Source organism: Alligator mississippiensis, chromosome 1 (assembly GCF_030867095.1).
Source record: "Alligator mississippiensis isolate rAllMis1 chromosome 1, rAllMis1, whole genome shotgun sequence".
NCBI classification, from domain to species: Eukaryota; Metazoa; Chordata; order Crocodylia; family Alligatoridae; genus Alligator; species Alligator mississippiensis.
Window position 1 is genome coordinate 388,546,373 of NC_081824.1, and position 18,641 is coordinate 388,565,013.

General features: G+C 47.3%; 1 long non-coding RNA gene across 1 annotated transcript in view; it reads left to right on the forward strand.

Annotated features, from left to right (window-relative positions):
* LOC132250217 (uncharacterized) overlaps positions 1–18,641 on the forward strand; it is a 62,875-nt gene that overhangs the window by 16,704 nt on the left and 27,530 nt on the right. The gene's annotated exons all lie outside the window — the stretch shown is intronic.

Consider the following 18,641-nt stretch of genomic DNA (forward strand, 5'->3'; position numbering starts at 1 on the left):
ACAAATTCTGCTAACACTTTAAACCACGATTTCGATGGTGCATACCTAATAATGAAATCCACGTTAATTTTTACTACACAGAAAGAGATCTTGGAGGGATTGTGGACAATTCACTTTAGCTCAGTGTTCGGCAGTCAAAAGGGAAAAATAAAATGTTAGGAATTATAATGGAAAGATTTGTAAACCAAATAGAAATTATCTTTATGCCTCTTAAAATCCATGGTACATAGCTGATGTGTGCAGTTTTTGTCCTCCCACTTCAAAAAGGATACAGAAGAACTAGAAAAGGTACAGAGAAGGGCAGCAATTGATGGTCAGGGGTAGAAAGCAGCTTCCATATGAGGAGAGACTACATAGGCTACAATTTTTCACCTTAGAAAAGAAGAGACTGAGGGGAGACATGATGGTGCTTTCCAAATTAATAAATGGTGCAGAGAAGTAAATAGGGATTTATTATTTACTTTATCACAATAGTAGAACTAGAGGACATGAAATGAAATTATTAGATAGCAGGTTTAAAACTAGCAATAACAAAGTTCTTTTTTCACACAGCATGCAATTAAAGCGTGGAACTTATTTCTGCAAGATGTTGTGGAGGCAGATAGTTTAACCAAGTTCAAAAAGGGGATATGACAAATTCATTTATGAAATATTCAGTAGGTATCTAACATAGTAGATAGAGATGCAGACACTGAATCAGAAACTTCCTAAGCCTCTGAATGTGGGAAGGTGCAGTGGGAGAGGGGAAGAGGGTGGAAAATGCTGGATGTTCACAACACCTATTTTCTGGTGCAGTGTGAGACAGACCTATTTGTTATGCACTGATTGTGGACCTAAGCCCAGCAGGAGCTGTAAGATCCCCCAGTGGCTGGAGGGAAGCCAATAAATGTACAACTATTAATTTCTCTATGTGAAGGTTACTGGGCTATATGAACCTATGGGCTGATCCAGAAAATGGCAGCTCTCATTGTTTTTATATGGTTACCTTATAGAAACCACTAATAATTACTTAAAAGATACCAGCTTGTCTGTATAAAACATCATCATGATTTTTAGGTCTTGTGTCATGCTGCTAAGGGGGGGAAAGGGGGGGAACAGAAGTCTCATGTCATTAGAGAAGGCAAGTCCTGGCTTTCTTTTCCACACTAGTTTGCAGTGCTTGAAGTATCATGAGACATATTTAAAACCAAAACTATTCAAAAACTAAATACCATATTTACCTAAATGCAAGATGACCCTGAATGTAAGATCACCCCCCCCCCCCCAATAATTAGATTCTACACATGGGAAGTTTATAAATATATTATGATTTCCATGTATACAGTCTAATTATTGGAGGATCATGCTAAATTCATCCCTCACACCCACAGCTGCAGGTGGGGGGGGGGGCAAGGTGATGAGAAGGGCAGTAATTGGGCAGATGGTGGGTGACAGACAATTGGGGTTACAGTCAGTGGAGAATGTGGTAGGGCAGGTGGGGGGTAGTAATGAGGCAGACAGTGGTGGATGGGGAGCAGGGGGTAGGGGGCAGGCAGTGTGGAGGTGGAGAGGCAGGCATTGAGAGAGGCAGGCAGCTTACCCTGTGCTGCCTGCCCCCCTCTGAAGTCTCAGGTTTCCCTGATTTTTCCCTTCCCCTGCCCCACCTTCCCCCTCCTTCTTGGTCCATGCCACTTGTGCCATGTGCAGACTCAGGTCCCCACCCTTCCCTTCCTTTTGTCTCCCCCACACCTGCCCCTCCATTACTTTTGTTCCAGACTGGCAGGCTCTGTTCCTGCTGTACCCTGGGGCACAGTGTGTGACTCCAATCTGACTCTGTAGCAGCAATAGCACAGTGCCAGCACTGCTGTTCCAGCCCAGCAGCAGCAGTGCCAGTTCCTTCCTGCTCCCTCCTCCTGCACACCTGATGGCACAGAGCAAAGGTAAGGAAGAGTGTGGCAAGGGGGAGAAAGAGAGGGGAGTGGGATGTGTGTGTGTGTCGGGGGAAGACTGGAGGCAGTGGGAGAAGGCAGGTAGCAGCTCCAGCCCCAGCCCCAACTCAGCTGCCTGCTCCTCTTCCATCCCCCCCACACAAACTGCTTTCTGCTTAATTGTAAGGCAAGGGGCTTCCTTTCATGTTAAATGGACTAAAAACCTCATTTTCTAATTGAGTAAATATAGTATGGCCTACCCCAGACCTTAGAGAGGTGTAATCTTTTGGAAAAAAATCCATATTTTGGGGTATACCTGGAAAAAAAAAAACATTGAAAGTGCAGGTTAGACACTCATGTGGAGGTTTTCAAGGCTAGAGATAGCACTGAGGAGATAAATTGCACTAGAGCCTCTGTTATTCAAATGCCTTTGGGAAGCACTTGCCAAAAAATCATTTGGATAGCTGAGTTTATTTGGATAAGCAGAACTGCCATCTTCTTGTGAGGAATTAGACATGCTAACATATAATGCATAATGTAAAACAATGTTGGGCATTGGTCAGACCGCAGTTGGAGTACTGCGTGCAATTCTGGGCACTGCACTTCAAGAGGGATGTGGATAACCTGGAGAGGGTCCAGAGAAGGGCCACTTGTATGGTTAAGGGCTTGCAGACCAAGCCCTATGAGGAGAGACTAGAGAACCTGGACCTTTTCAGCCTCTGCAAGAGAAGGTTGAGAGGCGACCTTGTGGCTGCCTATAAGTTCATCATGGGGGCACAGAAGGGAATTGGTGAGGTTTTATTCACCAAGGCGCCCCCGGGGGTTACAAGAAATAATGGCCACAAGCTAGCAGAGAGCAGATTTAGACTGGACATTAGGAAGAACTTCTTCACAGTTACAGTGGCCAAGGTCTGGAATGGGCTCCCAAGGGAGGTGGTGCTCTCCCCAACCCTGGGGGTGTTCAAGAGGAGGTTGGATATGCATCTAGCTGGGGTCATCTAGACTCAGTACTCTTTCCTGCCTATGCAGGGGGTCAGACTCGATGATCTATTGAGGTCCCTTCCGACCCTAACATCTATGAATCTATGAAAACCATACCACACTTTACCATACTTAACCGTGTAGATGTTAAATATAGTAACCTTAATGGAGAACAGTTTGTTATACAATACCAAGAGGTACAAGTTACTGTATAAACTTGAGAGAATAGTTACAGTACAGCATTAAATACAGCTAAAAAAAGAGAACAGTTTTTTTCATAATTCCTAACAGTTACAAGCTAGGAAAACAAAGTTGCCATGTAGATAATTGAGGTTTTGGATAACTGAGCAAATGCTGTGGTAAGCAGAATGCAATTGAAGTGGTCTGATATGAATAGTAAATAAATAAAACTTGTGCAAGAAACACAACATTCCCAGAAGACTCCTTTGCAATCCTTTATCTGACATACACACTTCCAAATATGCTACACAACTATACAGGGGAAAAACTGAGAAAAACAGAAAAACTGATGTAGGAGGCTTGGAGCCCACCCACGAATCCAGAGGCAGCGCAAGGGAAGCAATGCCCTGCCCTTTTCCAAAGGGAGGGGGCAAGAAGCAGCTGGACCTGAATCGGAACTGCGCCAGCCAGGTCCAGAGAACTTCAGGGGTGGAGCCCCTGAAGAATATAAAAGGGAAGTGTGCTCAGCACACTGGGGAGAGATGATGAGGGACAGCAAGGAGAGAGGAGCTCCAGGAACAGCCGTCCTTGGAACCAGCTTGAGCTTCAGCGGTGTGCAAATCGGTGCACAGGGATTAGGCTCTAGGACAGGGGTGGGCAAAATACGGCCCGTGGGCCGGATGTGGCCTGCAAGACCATTCTATCTGGCCTGTGGGGCCCCTAAAAAATTTAGAAAATTAATATTGATCTGTCCTTGGCTCCTGTGAAAGGTTAGATAGGCATCTAGTTGGGGTCATCTAAACCCAGCACTCTTTCCTGCCTATGCAGGGGGTCGGACTTGATGATCTATTGAGGCCCCTTCTGACCCTAACATCTATGAATCTATGAAAAATGACAGGAACCAGGGGCAGTAGGACCCAGGGAAAGCCCAGTGGGCTCCTGCAACAGCAGGACCTGCCTGGCCCAGCCCCCCCCAGCCAGAAGCCCCATCAGGGACTTCTGGCCTGGGACCACGAGACTGCACTGTACCAGAACTTCAGATAAGGATGGGGGGGGAAGGGCAGGGAAGGACTGCAGGCAGGGAAGGAGCCCACGGAAAAGCTGAGCAAGAGAAAAGCGGCCCCTCCCCCACCTTATGGCCCATGCACTCCCTGATGCAGCTGCTTGCAGCCCATGCAGGGCTGTCCTGAGCAGGCACAGGCAGCCTCAGGTGGGCTGTGAGTGCGTGCAGTGCAGGGTGCCAGCCATGGGGTGGGTGAGGGGTCGCTTTTCCCACATGCGCTCAGCCCCAGCTTGTAACCCAGCCCCGCTGCCAGCCTGGGCCCCATGCTGGCTCTGGGCTCACCCATTGGGGCTGCGCAGAGCAACAGCAGCTGCGGTGCCCCTGCTTGCCATGCCAGATAGTGTTTGCTGCTGCTGCCCACCCGGAGTTTGTGCACTGGGCAGCCCAGAGGCATCGGTGGCAAACAGTGCCGGGCATGGCAAGTGGGGGGGCCCGCAGCTGCTGCTGCTGTGGAGCAGCCCTGGTGGATGAGCCCAGAGCTGGCATGGGGCCCAGACTGGCAGTGGGGGTGGGTTACAAGCTGGTGCTGAACGTGGTGGGGGGGAAAACGGCCACTCCCCTGCCATGTGGCCAGCACCCCATGCTCCAGCTGCTTGAAGCCCACATGGGGCTGCCTGTGCCTGCTTAGGACAGCCTCATGCAGGCTGCGAACAGCTGCAGCAGAGAGTGCCGGCCATGGGGTGGGGGAGGGGCAGCTTTTCCCCACACTCAGCACCAACTTGTCCCCTGCCAGGGAGCAGGGGATCAGGGCTGTGCGCTGCCCCCCACCTGTACCGCAGGGTTGAGGGGCACTGGGAGTGAGTGGGTGCACACAGTCTGCACTTCTGTCCCAGGGCCAGCACCAGCAGGGCCCAGAGCAGGGCAGCAGGGTTACAGGGTCCCAGCTGGCAGGGGCTCTATGGAGCCGGGCCAGCTTCCCCCTCTCCTTGGTGCAGCCCAGCCCAGCTCCACAGAGCCCTGCCAGCCTGTGCCCCACTCTGGACCCTGCCTGCGCTGGCCCTGGGACATTGGTCACAAGACCAGGGGGCGGGGCACCTGTCAAGGGGCAGGGCTACCCTAAACAGCTTGCCAAAACTGGTTAAGTGGCCCTCCACCCAAAATAATTGCCCACCCCTGTTCTAGGAGCTGCTTGAGGCAGTGTGAGCCTGCAAACTCGGCAAGCGGCTGGGCAGTCAGTGTGCTGATTGGCACATGGAGAGCTGGCCATGGGAGCAGCTTGAGGCTGCTTGGGCCCCACATGGTGTACTGATCAGCACATGGAGAGCTGGTCCTGGGAGCAGCACGAGGCTGCTCGGGCCCCACACAGTGTGTCGATTGGCACATGGAGAATCCACCCTGGGAGCAGCTCACAGCTGTTTGCGTCACACCCGTTGTGTGGGTTGGCACGTGGAGGACCTGCCTGGGAGCAGCTTGCAGCTGCTTAAGTTAGCCCTAGCCCGAGTGACTGGAGCCCCGCAGTGTGGCTGCACCTTTAACTAAAAGAGCCCAGGTGCCCAGAGCAGGGCCTAGGAAAGGGAGGATCCATGATGTGAGACCAGGGAACCAGAGCCTGTAAGGGTTCAGCTTCCATGCAAGAGAGAGAACCTTGGGCTGCCCAGTGAGGGGTGCCAGGCCATCAAGGAGAGCTGAAGGTGCACCTCTGTAGAGAGGCTCTCACAGGATTGACCTCCAGGGGATGAGCCTTGGCTGCTGGCTGCTTCAGGGAGGAAGCATGAGTTGCTGGGGAAGCAGGCCCCACAGGGGAGGTGGACATGGGACACTTTCACGCTCCATTGCAGAAAGGGTGTGCGATATCCCAGGGCCCAAAAGGGGAGGGGCTCCAAGGAAACCCCTCAGGGAGGTACTGAGTGCACTTTCTATTTTGGGTGATTGTGGCTGTGTCAAGGTCTATATAGCTATGGGTATTCTTTAAGGAAGTTTGTATGCTTTTAATGTGTTAATATGTATATTTGTATTGCTACTTGGTAGGTCTAGGAAATATTAACTTATTTGGGTTATATAAGTTGATTCCCCATATGTGTTTATTGTGTTGTAACCTTAACTATCTTGTTCAATGTATTAATTATTATATATGTTGTAAGTTATATGGTTTATATGAATTGTTGGATATTATATGTAGTGTCATATGTTAAGCTTTATTGTAAATATTTCATGTTTTATCTTAAGTATTTATTATAGTAATAAATTGTATATAGTTAAGCACTCAGTCTCGGCTTGGCTCTGTAGAGAGAGGGAACTGCTGTAGTAGCTGGCCCCTCCTTCAGTACCCTGCCTGACCCCCACAACTGTCATTGGAGGACAGGGCACACCCCCCTGGGTGTACCCAGGCTACACTGAGAAAGCATCTTCTTCACCTAACCTACACCATGAGGGATCAAGTTATATATGAGATACTTACTTATGCTACTAAACTAAGAGACATTAGCCAACAGACATATCTGATTACTATGCAGAAGCCCCAAATGTACTACCAAAACTATGTGATGACCAGGGATCCTGGTTTTTCTCTGATTACAAAATCAAACAAAAACCAGCCCAATTCTTGGATTAAAAAACCCCCCAAAATCCACATTTTCCCATGATTAAAATGAAACACCAGATATATATATTCATATATCTATATTAGCCTTACCTGAGGCCCTGGGGGCCTCCTGGGGCTATAGCCAAGGCAGGAAGCAGGTTGGCAGCTGGAGTGTGGCTCTGGTCGGCCATGCTCCAGTTTTGGGCATGTGCACTGCCACCATGTGCGCTGTCCCACTTTTTTTTGGCATGGGTCTTTTTGCCCTTGGGAACGCCAAGAAGCAATGTGAGGAATGCCTGCATGTGTGGTGTTGTATGTGGGTCTGTGGCACCACAAACTACATGTCTGTGCTTGTCTGGATAAAGCCAGGATGTTCACCTGGCCAGCCTAAAAGCTGCCTTTGTACAACAAGGACGTTCCAATAGAGAAATAGACTGCACATTTGGAAGAGCTAGACAAATACCCCACAGTAACCTGCTACAATACAAAACGACTGCAAACCCCTAGTGGTTACCTATCACACCACATTGGAATCAATTATAAGAATCATCAAACAACAACAGCCTAAACTTGAAAAAATTCAGACCTTGAGAGAGATATTCCCAGCCCCTCCACTCCTGGCTTTCAAACAACCCCTTAACCTTGCCCAACTCATCATCAGAAGTGAACTCTCCAACAGACATCAAGTGGGACACAACTTTGCCTTGGCAAGAAATGCTTAACCTGTCAACACATCTCCACTGCCATTATAATCAATAACCCCATAACACAGCCATCAGAATCCATGGTTCCTACACATTTTTCCCAAAATGTTATGATATACCTGATCCAATGTCCTCGAGGGCAAAAGTAAAGAGCAACTATGCAACAGAATTAATTGTTCACAAAAATATATAAAGGACAAAGATGAATTAAACACTAGGTCTGTGCATAGTGGCTAGTATTTGCTTTGGATTCACATTTGGCTGTTTTGGGGCACAATGATTCAATTTGGTGATTCAAATCACTGTCCCGAATCGATTCGGCCAAATCTGATTCAGAGATTCAGCCATTGCCAAATCAGCCGAATCTCTTCATCAAACATGCCCCATCCCCTGCCTGCTCTCCCAGCCCCATCAATGGCTGCCCCACCTACCCCCAGTTTCCTGGCTCTTAAAACAAAAAAAAAAAAAAGCCCCTACTCACTGGCTGCTGCCAGGTGAGGGGGGGGTGATCCTTACTGCACCCTACTTCCCTGTGCTGCATGGTGGTTTCTGCCACATGCCCCCATCCCCTGCCCACTCTCCCACTGCCCATGTGGCTGCCCTGTCAGCCCCAACTCCTGGCTCTTAAAAAAACCAAAAAAAACAAACCCCCCCCCCTCACTCACTGGCTGCTGCCAGGTAGGGGGGTGATCCCTGCTGCCCCCCACTGCCCTGAGCCACATGGGGGCTCTGCCATGAGCTCCCAGAAGCCCTGGGGCCACTGCAGAGGCTGGTGAGTGTGGGGCTTTTTTTTTTTTGAGCTGGGAGCTGGGGCTGGGGGGGAGCAGCCATGGGTGGGGCTGAGAGAGTGGGCAGGGGCCAGGGCACTTAGAGGGGTGGGGGAAAAGGCAGGGGATGGAGTCTGGCAGGGGTGCCCCCATGGTTCCTTCCCTCCTCCAGCCCCTGCACCCCTGCCCTTACTTACTGGCATGGAGTCCAGGTCCAGCTCCCTGTGGTGGTGAGCGGGGACTGCCCGAATCTGCGAAGCTCTCTGAATCTTTTCTGAATCAATTTGGAGAACTTTGAATTGATTTGGACCTTTTTATTGTCTCCTGATTCTATTCAGATTCGGATATTGGGCCGCCAAATTGGGCCAAATCTCCTCTGAATCAAATCAGGACCCAAAGCTTCCCATAGCCCCATTACACACCAATAAGAGCATATTTCACACAAAACAACCAATCCCTGTCTGACCTCACTATCCTTATGCTTAAGGGAAATCCACCTAACAACTTTAAAAGGTAAACTTGGGGGGAAAAAAATCATAAACTGGCTAGGAACCAAGGACTAAACATTGTATCAGCTTTATAGTACATTATATTTTACCCAACTCATGAATTCTTTCCACACATGAAAGATGAGAATGATCCTCCTCCCTTCTGATAGGCCTTGATCCCCCAGTAATCAGATACTTTTCTATTGCTTATTGTGTCTCCTACCCCTGGCAATCTTTCTTACCCCTTCTTACAACTGTTTTTTACTGCTATGCTTGGCTTGTTCTGGTTAGACATGGTAAAGAATGTCTTTCATACAAAAGCTTGTCTAACGCTTTCTGGTTGGTCCAATAAAAGACCTCATGCTAAGAAATCCTAATCTCTCATATAATTTATGGACCATCATGGCTACAACATCACTCTTGGACTACCATCGTTTATTTTGTCAAACTCATCCTCATTTAATAGCACACCACCAGTATTTCTTTCTGTGCTATCACCAAACTTTTTCTACTGTTTCATTGTCTGAGAATCAGTACTCAGTGTATTATTATTTTGCACTCCTTCCACGAACTCAGTTTTTACTCTTCCCGTTGCAGTCACAATCACTGATGTCAATATGTTAAAGAACTATGCTTATTTTGGGTAGTTTTACGGGCAGTTTCAACTCTTCCTTCTTTTCCTTCCATTTGTGTACACCACTTTTACATGTAGATGACATTCTCAAGAGCAATGATCATAAAATTTAAACCAACTATGCTCATCACAAATTTTCACACAAGAAAAAATATGTACACAAGCAATGTGGGTGGAGGCATGGATGAATTGAAGCCTAGTGACAAGTTTGGACAATTTGTTTCCTCATCATGTATATAGTGCACTAGATCATGTCACCTGAGTTTGCTCTACAAAATGAATGCATGGAAGCATCCTTTTGTCAATTGTTAAGCAGGGGTTGTTCTCATATTGGGGGCGGGGGGGGGGGAGGGAAGGAAACGAGACATCTTAAATTGTGGGATCCCAGGTAAGTTTCAGTATCTAGCCACAAACCCAGCAAATAATATGCACTACCAAACATGGGCAATTGTAGGATTTTGAAAAGGGGGTGGGGGCAGTGAAAGCAGGGTGGTAAGGCAGAGGCTTAACCTATCCTTGAAAGACAAACACCACTGATACGTTAAAGTAAATTTTGAAGTTAGAAAGACTCCTAAATCAGGCCTGGGAGTCTGTCTACACCCATAATTATAAGTTATGATTCAATGAACTGAAGGAACATTTGATGGTTTAAAAGCAGTGTGCTTCTTTTATCACATGCCATTTTCTTATTGAGCAGGCAATTAAAATTTAATTTGCAAATTTTTACATTGGAAAATTATGGACATATCTTAAAAAAGGGACAAAAATCCAAAAAGTTTTCCATTTCAATCAACATTTTTTGGGGCTTTGATAGTTTGATAATCCAGAATTAAAAAAAATTAAAAATCAACAGTATTTTCCTCCGGGGAAAACATATATTACAACCAGTACTAGCTCAAACACTGGGCTTTGAGAGTGTCAAAGAGAATTCCCGTGAGATTTTGTTGTAGTTTTTTGATGGGTATAATCTTGCTTAGAACTACTCTGAATCACACCAGCTAAGGACTTGGCTTTGCTCTTCTATCTTCAGGTGAATTCCGAATTCGGACTAAACTAAGACAAAATCGCAAGTACGATTATCATCTAATGTTTTTAGTTTGCATTGGATCAATCTATTAAAATAATTTTCTTAGGTTTTCATATCCAGAATTTCAGCTGCTTGTTTGGCAAGTTTTAGGAAACGAAATGCTTGGAGGTTTCCTCTGTAGTATTACTAAGATGGGCTGACTGGAGGAGCAGCCCTGAGCACCAATTTGGTATGGGGAGAAGGGCAAAAATAATAGCTGCTGCTAGCCACATGCCTGCTCCCCAGAGCACTGAGCTACTCTGTTACACCTCTGGGATTTCCATCCCTGTTTAATATTGGCAGATTTTTCTTTTTCTTTCTGGAAAGGGATGTCAGAGGTGACTGACCTCAGGTATTTGTGCATTACCCTGACCAACATTTTCTCTAAGTGAAAAATGTCTTTGGGATGACTTTTTAAAATCAGTTTAGAAAGTGCTCTGGATTAAGCCATAACTATTACATCAGCTGCAGTAGGTAATTTAACACACAATCCATTCACTGGCAGAGAGGATTGCTTTTGGTGATGAAAAGAGCAGAGAAAATATTTCTCTACATAAAGGTAGAATAAGAGCAACAGGAGAGTGGTAGAAAAATACCCTCGTTGCTTTGAGAGTAAGACATAATAGAAAAATCTTTGCTATAAAAATATTACAGAGCTAGAATTTCCCTATTCCCTAAAAAAGCAGGCGATCAAGGGGGGAGGAAAAAAACCCCATGAAAAACATTTTCAGTTTTTAAAAATGTGTAGAAGTCTCTTAGTCTTTGAAAGCATTTCCCCTGATTTTTTTTTTTAAAGCTTTCTTTATGTTCAGAATCAGCTGCAGTTTTCTATGTGTACTGCCTTTTTCTCTCATTTAAATCCCCTGTCAGACTATACCAGCAACTGTAATAGGGTCAAAAGGATCAGAAAGTCTAGGTCACATGACTGTGAGAAACTAGTCCATGTGGACCTTTCCATTCTTTTTTGTTTTTATTTATTATTTTAGTGCAGTTTTTGTGAGCTTGCAGACTCAGATTGTATGTGCTTGCCAGTATGCTGGAACAGGCTCTGATCCCTGACATGGCCTCTGAACACCTTCCTAAAGGCAGCCCTATGCTCCTTTTCCTCCAGGGATCCACAATTCCCAGCCTAAGGTATGTGCTAGGTAGAGGACTATAGCCTTGAGTTTTATGGGGATCTCTTAAATTTGACCAGCGAGAGGCTCTCAGAATATGGAGGGCACAATGGTAGCATAAAGATATCTTTCCCCCCTCTTTCTCCCTTTTCCCTGGGCCGCACCTCCTCATCTGTGGTGAACAGTAATGCAAAAGATAGCAGAGGTGAGGTTGGTTGTGATGTCTGATGGACCAAAAAAGGGTTCCAGAAGAACAGTGAATTCTCTCTTGAATTCTCCGTCCCTGTTCCTCTCCATCATCCACAGGGCTTAGAAGTGTCTCCAGCTCCTCTCCCATCCAAAAAAGAAGATTGAAATTATACTCCAAGGTGCACCCTTTGTGCTAGGTACAAATATTCAAAAAGCCTGAGGCAGAAATACTCAAAGTATCGCACTTTACTCAAAGTGTCCTAAGATAGGTCAGGAGTGAACAGAACAGATGTTTGCCCATTGGTGGTGAGGGGATTTGGGGGGTAGGAGAGGAGGGTTTGGAGCCTGCCTGCACTGGCTGAGGCCAGCAGGCTGGGGGCACTCCCAAATGCCTCTCAGGAGGCTGCCACAGAAAATGCCAAGCCCAGCCAAGCAGTTGGCCAGTGTGGCCTCTGTCCCCAGTCCTGTCCCCTGCCAGCCTGTGCCTGTTGGGGGGGGGGGGAACAGAGTCCTCCTGCTGCACAGCCCCCCAGCTATGCTGGCTCAGGTCTTGGGGGAGGGGGTTGGGCCAAGGCCACGCAGCAGGGGGGATCCATTTTCCCACCCCCCCTGCTCCCAGTTCCCAGTGCAGTGGAAAGCTGTGCGTGCCTCCAAGCTTCAGCTGTCAGGCAGCTGGGGATCAGAAGGAATGGATCCCTCCTGCCACATGGGCCCAGCACAGCCCCTCTTGAGACCTGAGCCAACAAATGGTGGGGGGAGGCCCCATGTGGCAGAGGGGGCTCTCTTCTGCCTCCTTCTCTCCCCCTCCCCCCTGCCCAATCTGCCTGGCCATGCAAGGTGGAGACTGAACCTTTTCTTTCTTCTGTCTGACAGCCAGGGGCAGGGTTGGGACCAGTGCTCACTCACAGCAGATGACCACTGGCTGAGGCTAGGAAGCTGCCCAGGGAGGGGCCCCTGAGATGCCATGGGACTGGGAACTAACTTGAGTCACGAGGGGATCTAGTGCAATAGAGCACACTCTAAACAAAAGCACTTTAGTCTGATCCTACATCCATCCAGGTCTGTTTTAAATTGGGGCCCGCCATTTTTAAAATGGTCTGTGGGCAGTGAATATCTGGCTGGTTATGGGTGTAGAGCCACTTTCTAGATGCTTTCTGAGTGATAAGTGGTAACCCCTGTACATGGCCTTGGAGTTTTTTATCCTTCACTTATGAATGTTTTACCTTTGCAGTGTTAATAAAACCCTGTAAATTTAACCTAAAATAAAGAGTTACCTGTGGATCTACAATATTATTATTGTGCCCAAATAAATGCTAAGTGGTTCATAGAAGACATGTACCCTCCCACAATAGATTAGTCTTTTAAATATTTGACTCACTAGAGCAGAGGCGGGCAATTGTTTCTGGCGGAGGGCCACTTACTCAGTTTTGGCAAGCTGTCGAGGGCTGCATGGGTAGTTCCACCCCTTGACAGGTGCCCTGCCCCTTGACAGGTGCTCCACCCCCTGGTCTCCATCTTGGGAGCAATGTCCCAGGGCCAGCACCAGTGAGGCCCAAAGCAGAGCACAGGCTGGCAGGGGTCTGTGGAGCTGGGCTGGGCTGCACCAGCAGGGAGAGGGGGAGCTGGTCTGGCTCCATAGAGCCCCTGTTGGCTGGGAGCCTGTACTCCTGCTCTGGGCCTTGCTCTGGGCTCTGCTAGTGCTGCCCTGGGACACCGGTGTGGGCCCCATGTTCCCACTGGCTCCTGTACCTGCTCACTCCCAGTGCCTTCCCAGCCCCGTGGTACAGGTGGGAGGCAGTGTGCAGCCCCAACACCCTGTTCACCGTCAGGGAATGAGCTGATGCTGAGTGTGGGGAAAAGCGGCTCCTCCCCCACCCCGTGGCCAGAGCCTTGAGCTGTAGCTGCTCGCAGCCCATGTGCAGCTGCCTGTGCCTGCTCAGGACAGCTCCACATGGGCTGCAAGTGGCTGCAGCAGGGAGTGCCAGCCACGGGGCAGGGGAGGGGCCACTTTTCCCCCGCACTCAGCACTAACTTGTCCTCTGCCCTTCCCCACTCCCTGCCCTTCTTACCTGAACTTCCCACGCTAGAGGAGCCACATGGTCCCAGACTAGAAGCCCCTGTGTGGGGCTTCTGCTTGGGGGGTGGGGCTGAGTGAGCTCTGCTGTTGAAGGACCCTGCTTCCCCTGGGTCCTATTGCCCCTGGCTCCTGTCATTTTTTACAGGAACCAAGGATAGATAAATATTAATTTTCTAAATTTTTTAGGGCCCCTAGATTGGCCTAGTGGGCTGGATGTGGCCCATGGGCCATATTTTGCCCACCCCTGCACTAGAGGTAATATTGACAAAAAGTGTGTGCATGTGGAAGTGAAGGTGTTGGATGAGGAAAGATATAGCAATGTAATTACAGAATTACTCAGTTTAGGCATATATATTGTTTTTACTTTCATTTCTTGTTCTTCCCTCTAGTCACTTCTGCACGCTCTGAAGTTGTATAACTGCAAAACACATTTAGTTAAACAACATCATCATATATCCTACAGTGAGTTTAGCAAGGATTTGTTTGTTTTTACTTCCAAACAAAAGCCACTTGTCTCTGAGTGATGTTTCTATTTTGCTGATCTATAGTTTTCATTTTATCCTTGTACCTTGCTATTTGTGGTGCTCAGGTTAAGAGATGGGGTATCTCAAAGACTGAAGCTAGCTTGAATTTGTGAATTCCATCTTGCTGGCAACCTAAATAATGAAACAGATTAACCAAGAAAAAACTCTGCAAACCAATGAGTCAGCCACTCAGCTGAAGTGGACCTGCAATTTTTCCTAGCCAGTGTATGCCTTGTGAGAATTTGACAGACAAATGAGTGGGCAAAAAATAAATCACTATGGCTTCATTAATCAACTAGGTTATTGTTTTTTGCAAGTGATATTTGACATGTTTTTAATGCAAGGTTATATGCAAACTTCTAAAAGTTATAATTATATTCTGTTCTTTGTGATTTTTCTATATTTTCTGGTTCATAATTGTTGAGGGTTGTCACTGAAGACACCATCATCCATTGAAATGCTCACAATCACTTCACAATATTAGCCTATTTGTTTTTCCCTTATTTCCTTCCCCTCCAAACAAAAATAAATACCTCCATGGAAAAAGAAACAACCACAATAGTAACAATATCTGTCAATGAGAGTAGAAGAAAGTTTAGTGGGGATATTTTCTTGTCCACTTTTCATCACGCATACTTGAACAATTCCTATGTCTTTTCCTAAGTGCCACACAGTGTTAACAATAACCATTTTACTATGAAAGCTTTCTTTGAAATCTTCATATATATTGACCCTAGCTATGATTTGAAGCTCTGAACTCTGTAAACTAGCATGTCTTGGCTAAGTCTAGAGATGGGATGCACAGGCCTGTTCTTAGTAGGGTGACCATAATAGTTTTAGGGAAATCTGGGAGAGGAGAACCATATGTACACTGCCTCCCTCCCTCCCCCTCAACCACCATGCAGCTCCCAGGAGTGGGACAGCACATGGGCATGCCCATCCCCTCTCCTTCTCTACCCCATGGCTCCCAGGTGGCCTGATGACAGGGTGGGGTGGCACAGCACAGAGGTCCATAGCCAGGCTCCATCCCCTGCGCAAACAAGCTGGACACAGCTGGGAGCATCCCCTCCCCTCTATCTCACAGCCTGAGCCACATGCAGCCCGGGCCTCAGCAATGGTAGCAGCAGCATGGCACAAGGCTGCCAGCAGGAGGTGGCCATCCTGGTTTACCCATGCAGGTGCCCAAGCCCTGGCCCTGGCCAATCCCTGCCCCAGGCACGGGGAGTGGTGCGCAGCCCATCCCTCCTCATTTCTAGCCTCTGCTCAGCAGGAGCCTAGCCAGGCACAGCAGGTGGCAGCAGCCTCTGTGACCATCTGCTGCAGCCAAATCTGGGATTTTTGCTTCAATTTACAACCTCTGTTTGCTTCCTCTTCCTGCTGCCCCCAAGGTCTCTAGGATTTGCTATCCAAAATCACAGCAGCAAGATTCTGCAGGGTTGCTAATTACTTCTTCTTCCTGCTTCCAGGTGCCTCTGGGATTTGTAGTCCACAGTCACAACCAGCACTAACTTTGAGCAGGAGAAGGGATGTTTAATCCCCCTCCCTGGTCCCAGACTTCAGCCAGGATTTGCCTGGGGGGCAGCGCCCCCACCACCTGGAGACTGAGCTGGATCCCCAGCCAGCTAGGGAGCAGAGGGGTGAGGCCAGCCTTGCTCTCTGGAGCAGACATCATAGCCCAGCCCAGCCCAGCCCAGCCCAAGGTATCAAAGCATTTTGGGATGCTTTGGGGGACTGTGATTTAACTTGAACCAGGAAGGGGTCTGGGACAGAAGTTTCATAAACTGGTTTGACCCAAATCAGTTAAGTCTGATACTATGTTCAAGCAGGTTTATTTTAAACTGGTTTCAACCATTTTGAAACTGGTTTATGTACACTGAGATTCTGTTCTGGTACAGGTTTAAACCAATTTCTGATCACTTAAACCAGTTTATGTGTAACTTTTGTCCCTAGCAAGGTCTTAGGAATACTATACTGTAAATGGTAGGGGGCTGCCTAAAACTTATCTTCACTGTGGTGACTGTAGCTTCTGTCAGCATATCCAAGCTGTGGGGCCAGGGTTGTGCAGAGCCCAGCACACTGATTGCAGGAGTGGTTAACAACTTCATGGGCAAAGTTTTACAGCAAGTGCTGAGCTCCCCTGTGGCTTCACTATCAATACCTGAGCAAACTAGTTCAAAGCTCACTTGTGTGCGTCTATAACAGCAGAGCAGATGTGCCCTGACTAGTATCAGCGGAGCCCTCAGTTTATATAAAGGCTGTCTTTGTTACAGAGTTCCTTGTATAAACACTGTCTTCATTTAGTGATTAATTGCACTGTTGTTCAAAATGCCCTTTTTATGAACTGCCTCTTCATAGTATATAAAAGGCCTGATTCTCTGTTGCTTTACAGCAGTTTAACTCCATTTGCTCCAGTGGAGTCGCTCCTTGTTTACACTAAAGTAAGTAAGAGGAGAATAAGGTTCAAGATCTCTTGGCTTGTGGCTGTCTAGCATGCCTCAATATATCTACATTTTCCCTCTGGCCTTTAATAAATGTTCTTTAAAGCAGGCTCATTTTATGATGGTTGGTCTAGTTCACCGCCTCATAGAGGAAAAAATATCACAGAACTGGCCTAAGAGAGACACCAAGAGACTCAGGGAGGCTTTCCTTGCTAAATCATAGAACTATAGACTCATAGAAAATTAGGGTTGGAAGGGACTTAAAGAGCTCATCTAGTCCAACCCCCTGCTCAAAGCAGGACCACCCCCTACTATAGCATCCTAGCCAAGGCTTTGTCTAGCTGGTCTTGAAAACCTCCAAGGATGAACAGTCTCTCTGGGTAACCTGTTCCAATGCTTTACTACCTTCCAAGAGAGAAAGTTTTCCTCCTATTGAACCCAAACTTCTCTTGCTTTAACTTGAGACCTTTGCTCCTTGTTCTGTCATCTGCCAACACTGAGAACAGTCTAGGTCAGTGGTTTTCAACCTGTGGTTCACAGACTCCTGGGTGTCTGCAGACTATGTCTAAGAGGTCCACAAAAGATAACTATGATTAATCAAAAGTATGTGAGTGCACACACTTAGAAATCAAAGGGATGCACACCTCCATTCAAATTTTTTTAGGGGTCTGCAAATGAAAAAAAGGTTGAAAACCACTGGTTTAGCTCTATCCTCTTTGGAACCAACCTTCAGTTAGCTGAAGGATCCTATTAAATCCCTCCCTCAGTCTTCTCTTCTCCAGATTAAATAAGCCCGGTTCCCTCAGCCTCTCCTCAAATGTCATGTGCTCCAGCCCCTAACCAGTTGTGTTGCCCTTTGCTGAACTCTCTCCAAATTATCCACTTATGAAATCTATGAAATCTTTTCTGTAGCAGGGGGCTCAAAACTGGACACAGTACTCCCGATGTGGCCTCTCCAGTGTGGAGTAGAGGGGAAGAATCACTTCCCTCAATCATACTAATGCAGCCCAATATGCCATTAGCTTTGTTTGCTACAAGGGTACACTGTTGGCTCATATTCAACTTATTTTCCATTGTAACCCCCAGGTCCTTTTCTGCAGAGCTACTTCTTAGCCAATCAGCTCCCAGTCTATACTGGTGTGTGGGACTGTTCTGTCCTAAATGTGGGACTTTGCACTTCTCCTTAGTGAACCTCATGAGATTTTTTTTGGTCTAGTCCTTCAATTTTTTTGAGGTCTTTCTGAATCCTAGCCTAACCCCTACATGTTATCTACTCCTCCCCAAATTTTTCCTACATTTTATCAACTGGAGACTTTGCTTGCAGCCTCTTTCCAAAATGATCCTCAGGGCCTACCCAGAAACCCTGTTAGCCCGTAACAGGGCAGGCTGGCCCTTTGCAGGAGGCAGACATCCCTAGATTTGGAGCCCAGCTGCGAGTGATTAGCAGGAAAAGCCCAAGGGGGGGAGGGGAGAGCAAGCAGCTAGAGCTATGAGAAAGCAGTTTGCTGGCAGGAAGTAGACTAAAACCCAGAAGAGCTTGTGTCTAGGAAGGGCAAGTGTTAAAGGGCCCTCTCCTGTCACCTGGAAAAAAGCTAAAGGTTTGCTTTATATATTTGTTTGGACCAAGGATTATTGTTTTATGTCAGGACTGGCTGAGGGGCTCCCAAAAGAGCAGAATCCAACAGTGGGGTTGCAGGCATCCAAGCCTGCTCATGGGCTATTGTTTGGACATCACAAACCTCATCTGAACAATTATCCTGGGATCGTTTTGAATCAGTAGCAAAAAAGGGGCAGTGCGTTCAGCTGCTCACTAAACCCTGGGTGTAAATGCACTGTGTGTACATGCCAATCCTGGGATATTGCTTTAATACCAATGCCCACAACTTGTCAAGGGACAAATGAAACATCTGTTTCTAACCTCATTTACATGATTAGCTTTAGCAATGTGAATGGTATGCTGACCCATTTGTACATGGTATGCTGACCC